This window comes from Ursus maritimus, unplaced genomic scaffold (genome assembly GCF_017311325.1).
Source record: "Ursus maritimus isolate PB19 unplaced genomic scaffold, ASM1731132v1 scaffold_11, whole genome shotgun sequence".
Taxonomy (NCBI): domain Eukaryota; kingdom Metazoa; phylum Chordata; class Mammalia; order Carnivora; family Ursidae; genus Ursus; species Ursus maritimus.
In genome coordinates, this window is record NW_024423453.1 from 13,484,059 (window position 1) to 13,498,844 (window position 14,786).

Here is a 14,786-nt window from a genome sequence, read left to right on the forward strand (position 1 = left end):
CATTTATCTTTCCAAAGAAATAGTCCTCAAAAAAAAAAAAATTCTCTCAATTGCCATCATCTTTTATACCTATATTGAAATTTGGGCTCTGTGGCTTAAGAGTTCCCTTTGAAATGTATTTTGTGTATTGTTGTATTGGTCAAAATTTCCAATTTAAATTACAGTTATCCATCTGTCATCCATCTGTTTACCCATCAACCCATCAACCCATCCATTCATTTGCTGGGGTTGTGTATGAAGGAGAATAAAGACGACCTTTGGGGTGCCTGGCTGGTTCAGTCAGAAGAGCATGCGACTCGATCTTGGGTCATGAGTTCAAGCCCCACGTTGGGTGTAGAGATTATTTAAATAAATAAAACTTTTTTTTAATTTAAAAAAGGACCATCTTCAAAAGCTAATGACTAATCCATTCTAAGAGATGGTTAAATGAATGACTGTGAAATGGAAATATTTACAGTTACAAAGGGAATACTAAGTTGGTCTGCCTCACCAAGTGGGCCCTGAACCCATATTGATGTGTAAAATTAAAGGGAGTCACAGTGCATTTTAGTCTCCTATTAAAGATGTCCCCTAAAACATGCCTGTTACTAACTCCTCTATTCTGCTTACATCCCCACCTCTACAGAGTCAGTTCTTATGAGCTCTTGTGAAACAGTGCGCTCCATAATTTCTCGTCAGTTTGTTGTGAGTGTAAGTAGAGACTCACCTTCAGAGGTAGAATGATGAGCCTGTATTGTTCAGAGGAAAATTAAGGACCTTCAAGCTAGTAAATTGTCAGTTCCTTTGTCAAGAGTGCTTTCAAATGTTTTAACATAGTGGATTAAGTTAAACTTTGTGTCAAAGAATACAGGTATGTGTCATTGTAGGCACTGAGATTTTTTCGAAACCTATTTTCAAAGGTTTTTTTGTTTGTTTGTTTGTTTTTAAGCTGACGTATTAAAGGGGTAATTTAGTCAATAATATGTGTTGTCTATATAGCTGGCTTCCTACAGAGCTATTGGCTCCAGTGATTTTGAGTAGTCGGAAAGAATTCTCTAAAATCAATGAAGGCACCTTTTGGCCTGTTTGTGTAACCTGGCACAAATTAGTAAGCTCCCCGCTGGAGTCCAACTGCAGCGTACGGTCCAGTAACATCCAGGGGTCAGCTATTGTTCCCTGGGTCCGTTAAATGCCCCTGCTCCATTAAGCACAGCCTAAAATGCATCTGGCTCAATAAACAAAGCTGTAATATGCTAGCCACAGAAAAGAGGATTTTATAGAACTGTTCCTGCTTGGAATAGCATAATCGGAAATTGAATTAATTATGTTCCAAAAAGTTGTCTTAGCCCATGGCATATGAGTTCTAAAACCCCAAAATGCCAAAATCTTGCTATGTAAAAATGATCCATATAATACAAAAACAGACACATAAATTGAATTGAATTTCACAACATGTTGTTTTCCTAAAATACACTGTCTAAAGAGTTCTTGCAAATCAGTTCCTGCTGTTTTATACATGACGATATTTACACTGAATTACAACAGCCCTCCTGCAGCGGAGGCCAGCTTGTTCGGAGAGTGAATTAGGGCCCAATGACACCAGGGACTCTCTGGCCCCATTGCTGCAAGTGAGCAGAAGGTCAGTGAAACTGAAGCATATTATGAAGTTCACATTTCTAACAAACATCTTCCAAAGAATAAAATGGGAATTCAAGAAACATGTACAAGTTCACTTAATATTCTTTAATATTCTTTTTTTTTTTTTTTAAAGATTTTATTTATTTATTCGACAGAGATAGAGACAGCCAGCGAGAGAGGGAACACAAGCAGGGGGAGTGGGAGAGGAAGAAGCAGGCTCATAGCGGAAGAGCCTGATGTGGGGCTCGATCCCATAACGCCGGGATTACGCCCTGAGCCGGAGGCAGACGCTTTAACCGCTGTGCCACCCAGGCGCCCCACAAGTTCACTTAATATTCTTAATTAACATAGCATAGATATGAAAGAATACATCCCACATACATAGTACAAAGGATAAGCAAATCCCATTTTAGCCTTTCCTAGTTTATTTTTTATTTTTATTTTTTTAAATATTTTATTTATTTATCAGAGAGAAAGAGTGCACGCACAAGCAGGGGAGCTGCAGGCAGAGGGAGAAGCAGGCTCCCCACTGAGCAGGGAGCTGGATGCGGATGCGGGGCTCCATCCCAGGACCCTGGGATCATAGCCTGAGCCGAAGGTAGACACTTAACCGACTGAGCCACCCAGACGTCCCTAGCCACCCCTAGTTTAAAAAGTAGAATAGTGCTGTAGGAGGTTTACCTCCTTAGTGCTCACTATTCCCAAAAGCACTAAGGGCTCTCTGCCTTAAGCATCTGAGATGCTTTGCCTGCAGGCTTTCCTCTGGTCAAGAACCATGCTGAGCCCCTGCAAGCAGGGCATGCGGGATGTGCCAGGGAATGAAGCCATCAGGAGCAACCCTCATGTAATAATGGGCAGGAGCTGGTAGATAGATATCTAAATTTCTTTGTCCCTCAGGTAGGATGACTTTGACACTATTCTCTACGGTGTTCAAGAGGTCCCCATTGAGGGGCGCCTGGGTGGTACAGCGGTTAAGCGTCTGCCTTCGGCTCAGGGCGTCATCCCGGCGTTATGGGATCGAGCCCGACATCAGGCTTTTCCGCTATGCGCCTGCTTCTTCCTCTCGCACTCCCCCTGCCTGTGTTCCCTCTCTCGCTAGCTGTCTCTATCTCTGTCAAATAAATAAATAAAATCTTAAAAAAAAAAAAAAAAGAGGTCCCCATTGATTTTGAGCCTCGGTTGCTCACGGTAATAATCTGCTTGTAATTTACCCTGTGTAGACTTCCTTTCTTTTCCTTCCCTTCCCATTTGACTTCTCCCCTTCCTTACTAGTATCTGCAGGGATAACTTCCTACTTATACTCAAATTCTCACATCAGTGTTTGCTTCTAGGGACTCTAACGATTGGCAGTACTCTTGCAGCTCCTTATTTTTGTCCGCAATTTTAACTCTGTTTCTCTCCAACCAAGCGTAATTACTGCTTTGATATTTTATGTTTATCATTGCTTTGCCTTTTTAATGGTTTATTAGATATATTAAAGATATTAGTAACTGGCAATACATTTTTAGGATTTTTTATTTTGAACTGAACAAATTTATTTCATGCTGTATACATCCTTCTATGATTTTTAAAGAACTAACCATTATGTTTCTAAGACTCATCCATGACTTAACTTTTTGTTGCTATGTCAATAAAGCTATGAATATTTCTGCGCACTGCTCCTGTTACACATGTCAAGAGTTTACCTAGAAGTGAAATTGCTGAGTAATAGACTCTGTACATCTTCATTTTTTTTAAGTCACATTTCCTAGTAAAGACAGTAGTTCTAATACATTTGTCTAATTTTGTTTCCTTTAAGAATCTAACGCTTTTAAAAAGGCAAAAAATCCACAGATATGGAGAAAAGAGAAGATGAGACAATATCAATAAAATGTTTAAGTCTGAAAAGTAGATGGATGAATGGTAAATTGCTTGGTAGAACTGAGAAAGCCAAACCTAAGTCAGGGTAAGGGATGATGGGAAGGAATCAGAGAACCAACTTAATTTATGCTGCGGAATCTTCCAAAGGCCCCCTAATTGGTGCCTCTGGAAGATGGGATTAAAGGAGCTAGCTGAAATATAGTGAATTGATTGAAAGTGTTTAAAGAAGCAGTTAAATTCTCAATCGCCTTCTCTTCTTCCATGAGCAATTGTCCCTCACAGCCAGCGAATTATTCTCCAGAGAAGCTAACACAGAACTGACTGAGGAAAAATAGACACAGCTGAAGACACAAATACTGTGAAGAAACAGGAAGATTCATTGAATGTGTGCCTACTAAATATTGAGAGATCCACCCTATTCACTTTTTAGGACACTGGCAGCCAGACCTTTACTCTCTATCTACAAAATTTTAGAAGAGTCTTCTCTGGAGTATCTGACCAGCCCATGGAGAAAGACCTGAAGAAAATGTCATTGCACTTTGCCCAAAAAATGGCCCGCCTAGATCACCCAGAGGGAAGTTCACAGTTGACAAGCTCACCGGGCCTTTAGTCACAGACCTTGAAAAATGAACATTTAATTAAGGAGACATTTGAGAAAAGAAATCTCTAATATGAAAGAAGGAGAGCAAAACAAATGGATGAAATTCTTTTAGACCTATGTGGAAAGAATAAAACCTCAAAAATAAAAGTTGGAGTGTAACTATCATTAATAGTTTCAGAAATGTAAAAGGATATATTTCTTTGGAACAAAAATAGGATGCCATGAGAATTGAACAGAGAACCAGAAACCGCTCTTAGAAACTAAAAATATGATGGAAGAAATGAAATACTTAATAAAAGAGTTGGGTGATAAAGAAACATCCCAGAAAATATATTAAGAAGAGAAAGAAAAGGAAATTAGAGGAACAGTCCAGGAGTCATAACATTTGAGAAATAGAAATTCAGAATGTGAAGAACGGAAGGCAGGAAGCCATGCAGCATGTAAGTCACAAGAAAATTCCCCAAACTGAAAGGTGATATTTTTCACATTGAATGGGACCACCAAGTGCTTAGTACAATGGGTGAAAATAGGACCACACTCAGTCACAAAGTGAAATTTCATATATGTGGGGGAAAAGAAATAATTTTAGAAATTTCTGTGATTCTGGGGGGCAGGGTGAGGTGTCAAGGACAGGTGACGTACACATCATAATCATTATGGGTTTAAATTTCTCAACAGCATACTGGAAGTAAGATGATCAAGGAGCATTGCCTTCAAAATATAAAGGAAATTGTTGCTTATTTTTCTAATCTAGAATTCTATCCAAGCTATCAACTGAGTATTACGATAGACTACAGATGTTTTCCGGTTAGACATGTCTCAAAAAATTTATCTCATTAACATCTTTTCTGAGAAGCTGCTGGAGGACAAAATGTGCATATAAAACTTGGATTTAGAAAAACCCTTAAGACAGATTTAAAAAATAGGGAGAAAAATAATACCAAATAACTTTTCAAAGTGGTGTATCAATGTACCCTCCCTAAACAGTGTATATAAGAGTGCCTTAGGTCATGTCTTCATCAATAATTATTTTTCCTTTAAAAATTTGATAGAACTCATTTTGTAAATCTGAGCCTGACAGATCCTTTTTTCTTCTTTATGGGAAAAGTTTTAAAAGAGCAATTTAATTCCTTTAATTATAATAATATATATAAGGATATAGTGTAATATAGTATATATAATACATATCATGTAATATGTATATTATATATAATACTATAATTTTTTACTATTACGAATATTATACATATTTTATATTTTTTGAGTCAGTTTCAATCAATTATTTCTAGATGTTTTTCTTTTGTCTGTTACCAAACTTTTTTCACTGATATATATAATCTGTCTGTTTTGGTTTTGTCTCCTCTTCATTTTATTTTCTTGGTCATTAAACATGAAATATTTAATCAAACTCACTAATAACTTTGAAAAATGCTAATTTAAATAAGAATGAAATGAAATGTTCTTTCCTCCAAATGTGTCTTCTTCATTTTATATGTTGTAGGTCACACCTAAATGTCTGTTTTTCCTCTGAACTTAATGACTCTAAGAAATTTTATATATATTAAGTGTGTATGTATGCATATACAGCTCTTACTACAGAAGTAATTTATGTTTATTGTGGAAAATCAGAAAATGCAGATAAGCAAAAAAGGAGACAAGAAACTTCAATTAATCCCTTCATTTAGGAATTGCCACTATTCACATTTATTTTAGGTTGGGTTCCCTGAAAGACAGACTTGAAGACAGATGGTTCAGTGCAGCTCACTGAGGAGCGCGCCTGGGAAAACCCCTGTGAGTGAGTGGAGGCAGCAGGACTAGGCCGTGGGGATTAGCTGCTCTGCTCCGCCATAGCAACCAAGTCCTTAACCAGTCCTCTGAGGAAGTCGAACTAGAAGAGCCCTGCAGAGTTGTACCTCACTCAGACAAGGGGGTTGGGTCTTTGCTCTGAACCCTCATTGCCCAGGGACAGGACACAGGGTGCCCCTGGAGAGAAGGCGTAACCCTGAGCCAGGTAGCTCCCTTGGCCCAGCTGTGAGCTGACACTGTCAGCAGCCAACAGTCCCGACAGCTTGGACAGTGCAGCCTTTGTGCTTTGGTGTGGCATGTGTAGGGCTTGGTGTGAAGGTGGCTAGGGTGAGAGGTGAATCTTGTCAGTACACCACAGCAACCACTAAAATCTACCTCTTGCACTGCCTGGATCAACTCGCTTAATATAAGTTTACTTCATCTGGGAACAGTTCCTCTGGGATTCTGATTGGTCTCTTTTTTCTGGGGAAAAGTAGATTAGTGGGATGAGCTATTAGCCCCAGGAAGGCAGCTATACTTGGGGTAACAACTGAGTTTATAATCTCTCTCTTCTGTTTCCCATTCTAGAATTGCCTTGCCTTAGGGCCTTTCCCTGAGGAGCCTGGGACTCTGGCTCACACTGTACTTAATCCATTTTCTTCTAAAATTTGGCAAAGAAATACTAAAAGACACTCCAGTGGATCATTTGGGTACCAGACTGATTTTTTCCTGCTCCCACAGTGTAAGACCAACCCTATCTTCTGATACTCTGTCATTAATTATTCCTGCCAGGATGGTGACTTCTTTCCTTGTCTATTGGCCTCTTGGGAAATCGGATTTCCTAACTCATAGAGGCCAGAGCTGGGGTGGGAAGTGGTCGCAACAGGGCAGCTTTTCCTTTTACTCTTTATTTCTCAGACCCCTGTATGCTGCGTGTTGAAGCTAGAGCACCATATACTGGTCATTTCTGAGTGTCCTACATCCTGGAGGCTGTGCCCCGCTCTAGCAGTGTGTGCACACAGCCATTCCTTAGGCAAACTTCCTAAGTTAGATTGGATGACCGAATGCCCAGAGTAAAATCAGCTCACACAGATGAGAGTAAGTGTTCCTTCCTAGGTCCAGGCCATGACAGAACACCCTGAGCCGTCTACAAATGCTCTCCTGTTCCATTCCAGATGGTTTGCTCTGCCTGGCAAGTAGCAGCCTGAGTTAGTCTAGCTGCCCAGGAACCCTGCCCTGGTATGGAGGAATGGATTCTGACGTGGAATTGTCCTGGCAAATAGCTTGTAAAAAGAAGGATGTAATTGTAGCCGGTAAATACAAAGGGAAATATCAGTTAATACCTCACTATTCTATCATAATTACAATCCCTACTGGGGAATAATAAATTATATGTTCCAAAAAAAAATGATATATTCCAAGAAGAAAGGAGTCTGTTTCTGAAAGAGTCTATTTCTGAAATAACTTGAAAGAACCTCTTTCAAGTTATTTCCTAACTTGAAAATGGGAATACAAACTTCAGAGAAGACTGTTCTGACTTAGATAGCCTAATGAATGATTAACTGGCTGAAATATCATTGATGGTTATGGCTGTGTTGTATATCAAGCTTGTTTAGGGCAAATAAAAGAGCACTTAGAGGATTATGCTGGAATAAGCAGATTGCAGCAAATGCTATTTGTTCTCCTTTGCAATAAAACGTTCACCTCAGCCTTTTTTTTTCTCATGTAAGAGATAACAACAAAAAAAAAATGATGGCTTTCTGTTTAATTGGTGTGTGTGGGGGGTAACATGGAGGAAGGAGGTCTGGAAGGAGAAAGAGGAATAGATAGAATAAGTAAGGATCATCCATGAGAAAAACTCCCGGCTCAGTTGTCCTCTGACCTCCGTCCCCTTGCTTGGTGGTGGGACAAGTGTATACTGATTCTCCCTCAGGACAGCATAATTAAGATGTATGTTTGCAGGCCAACAGAGATGGCACAGGTGATGTCCACATGTGATCTCCATTGATCTAGGGGCAACAGCTCACACAGGAAGGCCTGAAGTGACCTTTGCTCAGAGACAGATGGTGAGCCCATTGGGCCCCTTCTGCTGTGACAGCACTGCAGTGAGGAGAGCAGAGACTTTGCAGCCAGAACAGAGTTCATATTCTGGCTCTGCCAACTGCAAGCTGTGTGATTTTGAGTAACTAACCTAACTTTCTCTGCTTTGTTTTCTTGTCTGAAAAATGGGGATAAAATGATCTACTTCATGAGATCGTTGTAGGGATAAAACGAGTTAGTGTATGGAAAAGACCTGGCACATAGTTCCTGGTCAATAAATGTTCCCCTCCTTCCCTCCACTCTGCTAGAAGGCCTTGCTGCAATGCAGAGAATTGTCCTCTGGTAATTCTATAGAAAAGTCTTCTGTAGGCATGAAATCACCTGCTAGTTGTGTCTGGGACACAGGCTTTTGTGGGCCGACTAAGGTGCAGGGCTCAGGGCAGAAGGATGTTTCACTGTACCTGTGGCGGGACAGTCGTCAGGGTCTCTTCTTTGGCCAGAGTAGAGCTCTTTCCCTGAAGAGTTGGAATCACCCCATTCCCATCTGGAGTGTACCCCAGGTTTTGAAGAAGCTCCAAGATAGAGCAGCAAGGAAGATCTAAGGCTGAACAGGGGATCAACCTTACCCCAGATTTTGGGTTTTGATGAAAGCACCACTATCCTCACCTCTCCTAAATCTCCTTGAAATGCTTACTGTCTGTGATAGAACAGACTGCTCTTCCTCATGGACGCTTTTTTGCCTGTCTTCCCCAGGGCCTCTTTCAAAGCTGGACTGATCCCTTGGTTCTGATAATGAGCAGTGATTGTTGGGCCTCTGGTGTGGCAACCTGCCGGAATCTTTGCCCTCCCAAACTGCTCCTGGATGTTGATTCAACTCATCAGGACATAGATGATAAATCAGAACTTTGCCCTTACTCCCAGATCTAGAAACAATTTGGTGAATTACCAGTAAGCAGTATTTATAACATATAAAATGTCAGCTCTCCCTTTGCCCCTCTCGGCCTAGGGCATGCCACATCCAATTTGTCTTTGTTCCAACTGTGAGAGGACTTAATTTCGTCATTCTGGCCTGCTGCAATTAAGTGTTCTCCAAGCATATGATCTATGAGGAGGAGGAAGACGACCGATAACGGATCTGATCTTTCAAGGTCCTGCTTAAGCAACTGTAGATAATATAGAATGAGACGAAATTCTGGAAGCTATCATTTTATTTGTTTATTTATTTATTTACCCCACAACTTATTTTTTTGTTTTAATTTCGGTGCAGTTAACATACAGAGTTGTATTAGTTTCGGGCATATCATATAGCGATTCAACACTTCCATATATTCCTCAGTGCTCGTCAAGATGAGTGTGTCTTGGTCCCCGTCACTTATTTCACCTATCCCGCCACCGACCTCCTTTCTAGTAACCAGCTGTTTGTTCTCTAGAGTTAAGAGTCTGTTTTTTTATTTGTCTCTCCCTCTTTTGTTCCTTTGCTCATTTGTTTTGTTTCTTAAATTGTATGTATGAGTGAAATCATATGGTATTTGTCTTTTTCTGACTGGCTTATTTCACTTAATATTATACTCTCTAGATCCATCCATGTTATTGCAAATGGCAAGATTTCATTCGTTTTATGGCTGAGTACTATTCCATTGTATATGTATACCACATCAAAATAAAAAGCTTCTGCACAGCAAAAGAAAAAACCAACACAACTAAAAGACAACCCACTGAAAAGGAGAAGATATTTGCAAATGACATATCCAATAACGGGTTAGTAACCAAAATACGTAAAGAGCTTATACAACTCAATATCCAAAAAACAAATAATCCAGTTAAAAAATGAGCAGAAGGCATGAAGACATTTCTCCAAAGAAGACATCCAGATGGCCAACAGACCCATGAAAAGATGTTCAACATCACTCAGCATCAGAGAAATGCAAATCAGAACCACATGAGATACCACCTCACAGCTGTCAGAATGGCTAAAATAAAAAACTCAAGAAACAAATGTTGGTGAGGATGGGGAGGAAAAAAAGGAAGTCTTGTTCGCTGTTGGTGGGAATGCAAACCAGTGTAGCCACTGTGGAAGACAGTACGGGGGTTTCTCAAAAAGTTAAAAATAGGACTATCCTACAGTCCAGGAATTTGTACTACCGGATAGTTACCCAAAGAATAAAAAATTTGAAGGCATGTATGCACCCCCATGTTTATTGCAGCATTATTTAAAATAGACTATGAAAGCAGCCCAAGTGGCCATCAATAAATGATTGGAAATCATCATTATTATCCTATGTCTGTCTCTGTTGAAATTCGACCTTTTACTTCTCTCTTTCCTCTGTAGATGGAATATATTATACTTTTGTTGACATGAAAAATCCAAATAACTAGAGAGAGAGCAAAGTTTTCAATGAGTTTGCTCTCTATTAGAGAGACTTCTAGAAGTCTCTCAATAAAGTGTTAATCTCTGAATCATTACTTAAATGGCTTTGTGTGGCTAGGCCTTTACTCTCGAGATTGTAAGCAGAAGAAAAGAGCAGTGTTTAGATCAGTAGTTCTCAAACTTCAGTGTCCATCAGAATAACCTGGAGGACTTAAAAGAAACTCATCTCGCTCAGCCGGACCCTCAGCAGATCTGCATTTTCAACAGGTGCGGCTGGTGTCACTGGTCCAGGAACCACACTTTGAAAATTACCAATTTACATAATAAAAGCCAGACCGTTAGGAACTGCTAGAGAGCAGAACTCTTTTGTAATGCAAAGTATGGCAGATGTGATGGGGGGAGACTTGGGTTCCGGCGGCAATTCCGCAGACTACCAGTGGTGAAGCCACTGAGTCTTTGAGACTCAGTTTCATCACCAGAAAGTCAGGAATGAGAATAATGCCTGTATCACAGAATTGCAGGCAAGATGAGATAAAGTCACGTGTGTGTGAAAGAGTGTGGTAAACGGCAAAGCACAATCTAAGCTTAACTCATTCTGGATATGCTTTCAATAGTCAGGTTTTCTCTTCTTGAGAATCAAAGCTTTTATTTTAACTTCTGGGATAGAAATCTTTCGCCATTGTCATCATCCTGATAATGGTAACAACAATTGTGGTCTTCTAGTCTCCTAGTGTACTTTCTATGCTGGGCACTTAACACATTTTGTTTATATCTTCCAAAAACCTCATAAAATCTATTTTAGCATATACATTTTTGCTTACCTAAAAGGAATATAGACAGAATTTACATTTCTTTTTTGAAGATGGAGGAAGAGGCCACAATGTAAGCCGTGCATGCAGCCAAAAGCTCAAAAAGGTGAGGAAATGGCCATTAGAAGGACTGCAGCTGTGCTGACCCATTGTAGACTTTTGATCTCCTGTTTTAAATCCATACGTTTGTGGTAATTTCTTATACCAGCGATAGGAAACTAATACAATGACTTTTCAAGGAATATTTTAGAAAATTGACTGCAAAAGAGATGTTGACATATTTCACTGTCCAGTTAGTACATGTGAAAATCAGTTCCCACCGGTAGTGTCCGGGTACTGTCTCCCTGTTCAGGTTCCGGAACCATCTGTTTGTGTTTTTCATTGTCAAATGTGCTCCTCCTGAACTTCATAAGCTCCCTGAGAGAAAAAAAGAGCAGCTCGCTTATACTCACAATGCTGGGGCTCTTTGTAACCTGTTTGTTGTATGAAAATAGTACCTTGTTGCTTTTGCAGTTCCCTGATACCATTTATTTATATTGGTTATATTATTACTTCCCACTGCCACATCCATTGTACTGCCTGTGATTCCTGTCAACGAGCCGACGACCATCAGGTGATGATCAGCATAAATGCGAGTCTTAGAATCAGCAGAAGAAAAATATGAATGATAGTTTCTGGTCTTGTTAAATTTGCTTTTCAGAATTTGGTAATGCAAAATAGGACAACATATCTCACAACTATGCTTTTCTTGAACTCTTTAGGCCATATTTACTGCATTCCTCCCTAAAATGGGATCTCCTTCAATGTTGACTTCGCTCCCGCCTCCTATACAGCCACTAGCAGGTGCGTAAGAAGAATGTTCTGACTTCTACATTACGTCTCTCGAGCGGCCTATGACAGACTCGGGAAAGCAGATTTACCACATTGATCAGAAGCAGGAGAGGCCATTGATTGAAAAGGCCCATTGATATTGCAGAACAACAGTCTAGAAATACCTTACAGGAGACGGGCATAGCGCTCTGAGAAAACCTTGTGATGCTGGCTGGTGTGGAGCTTTGTGGAGATGGTTAAGTAAATAAGGTGTTTGAAGAAAATGTATAGGTTGGAGAACATGCCATGGTTATATGGGCTTGCTAACATTCCCTGCCTCAACCCCACCCCTTCAGAAGGTTAGATCTTGAGACAGGACACATATCCAGACACTTAACTAGGATTTTCGACTTATATTGGATCAGGATTAGAAAGGTAAAGAAAAGAAATCCCCAGCATTCACTGCTTTTTATTAGATGTACTTCACCCATTTAAGGGCTGTGGAGTGATGTGGCTGTCACCCTCCAATTGGGTATCTGAGTTGTGTTAGAGGCGGAACAAGAGGCTAAGGATATTGTTTTAGGGGTGTTCCTTCGTTTGGAAATACAAGAATGAGGTATTAATGATTTCTTCTAACAGCCTCTATCAAAGAGCTCTATTGTGTGAATTTCTTGGGGATCTGATCCTAGTCTTGTGGCTTCTGACTTCATGCACTGTGAATTGCTTCCTCGTGTGTTTTGCAATGATGAATTATGAATTTGTCTTAGTGGCATAATTTCTATAGAAATTTTATGGGTCTATTTGGGGTTATGTTCTTCCAAAGACATTTTACCTTTGCTTTTGTCAGGTGTCCAGGGATATTATTGGCCTGAGATTTCTTCTGTGATTACAATCTAACTTGGGTAGTCCTGGGTCATATTCAAACATCAAATCTGTGTTAATGAAGATGGACCCAATGTTATTATTAGCCCAGATTAAGACAAGCATGCTTCCTTTGTTTTCCTGTGTCTCCGAGTGGATTTCTTCTGCCCCCCCTTAACCCCCTCACCCCTCATCTTAATGTTTGTTGAGGGCATAACTCTTCAAAGATTTCAGCCTTAACTTGGAGAGCCAGTACCCAAATACCCTGTTTTCTGCTTGGGTGGGTATTAAACCCCCTTCATGATTTGGTCTGCGAATATTCCTAGGTCTGACATAGTATCAGTTCACATGCTGACTGATTTTTCAATTAGCTTTATTTTGGCCTCTGGGGAGTTCTCTTTCTTAAGAGTTCAAATATACATTTATTAAAGCACATTTGCTTTATTTATACATTTATAAATTTTTTTATTTTAATGTTTTTTTATTATATTATGTTAGTCACCATACAGTACATCCCCGGAATACATTTATAAATATTTATGTATTATATATAATATTTATATTTAAGTACTATATTAATACTTTATAAATAATTTTAATCTTCATCATTCATAATTATAAAACTAATAAGTATTTAAATAAATAGTGGGAAGACTTTCAACTTCTCTAGTCTGCTACTTTTAGATTTTCACACATATTGTTTCTTCTGCCTGAAATGTTCTTCTTCCTTTTCACATGGCTAAACCAGATATCACACCCTTAAGGAAGCCAACTGTGAACCCTCAGGTTGGAAGTAAGTACCCTCCACTCCTCACCCTCAATGCACGGACAGATATAACTCCCTTGTATGTAGCCTGCACTGGGCTAGAAGCTCTGTGAGGCCATGCTTGTTTAGTTTACTCCAGCTGGATACGTAGTAGAGAATCACTATTTGTGAATGAATGAACATCTTCTGCTGACCTTTGTTTGCTTATTTATTTATTATTTTTATTTTTTTAAATTGTTTATTTAAATTCAATTTAGTTAACATGTAGTGTATTATTAGTTTCAGGAGTAGAATTTAGTGACTCATCATTTGCATATGACAGCCAGTGCTCATTACATCCCTTGTCCTCCTTAATGCCCATCACCCAATTATCCCATCCCGCCACCCACTTCCCCTCCAGGAACGCTGTTTGTCCCCTATAGCTAAGAGTCTTTTACGGTTTGCCTCCCTCTCTGTTTTTATCTTATTTTTCCTTTCCTTCCCCTATGTTCATCTGTTTTGTTTCTTAAACTGCACATGAGTGAAATCATATGGTAATTGTCTTTCTCTGACTGACTTATTTCACTTGGCATAAATGAAATAAGCTCCATCCACATCATTTCAAAGAGCAAGGTTTCACTTTTGTGATGGCTGAGTAGCATCCGTCATATTTATACACCACATCTTTATCCAGTCATCTGTTGATGGACATCTGGGCTCTTTCCATATTTTAGCTATTGTGGACATTGCTGCTGTAAACATTGGGGGGTTGTGTGCCCGTTTGAATCACTGTGCTTGTAACCTTTGGATAAATACCTGGAAGTGCAATTGCTAGGTTGTAGGGTAATTGTATTTTTAACTTTTTGAGGAGCCTCCATACTGTTTTCCAGAGCGGCTGCACCAGCTGGCGAGGATGAGGGGAAAGGAGCACTCCCTTAACACTTGTTGGTGGAAATGCAAACTGTTGCTTATTTTTAAGTGTAAATCTTATATTCTCTGTAACATCACTGGCCTCTAGCCTTCATGAATTTTCCTTGGTTTGTAGCAATATGGCAAAACTCCCACTTGGAGTAATGGCACTAATGATTATCAATTTATTAATGAAAGTCTGATAGCTAACTTAATTTTCCCAGGAGAAAACAAATATTTTTTCCTAAGAAATTGTTTTGTTCAGCTTGTTTTTTCATCTTGAATTTCACCTCTTGTCCAACTGAGAATTTCTAAAAATTCTGTATTAATTTTTGTTTCCCTTCACTGGAATTACTTTCCCCTTTCTTTATTAAAAAAATT

The 14,786-nt window shown here is 39.5% G+C and overlaps 1 long non-coding RNA gene across 3 annotated transcripts in view; it reads left to right on the plus strand.

Annotated features, from left to right (window-relative positions):
* LOC103661784 overlaps positions 1 to 14,746 on the plus strand; it is a 56,729-nt gene extending 41,983 nt beyond the window's left edge. For 2 of the 3 annotated variants that reach the window (XR_568262.2, XR_568261.2), the window contains 3 exons: positions 11,842 to 11,923; positions 13,500 to 13,544; positions 14,387 to 14,746. This is a non-coding gene — a long non-coding RNA (uncharacterized LOC103661784). Of the gene's footprint in view, positions 1 to 11,133; positions 11,187 to 11,841; positions 11,924 to 13,499; positions 13,545 to 14,386 lie in introns of all 3 variants that reach the window. The other variant, XR_005833870.1, reaches the window with a different exon arrangement.
* The last annotated feature ends 40 nt before the right edge of the window (positions 14,747 to 14,786 follow it).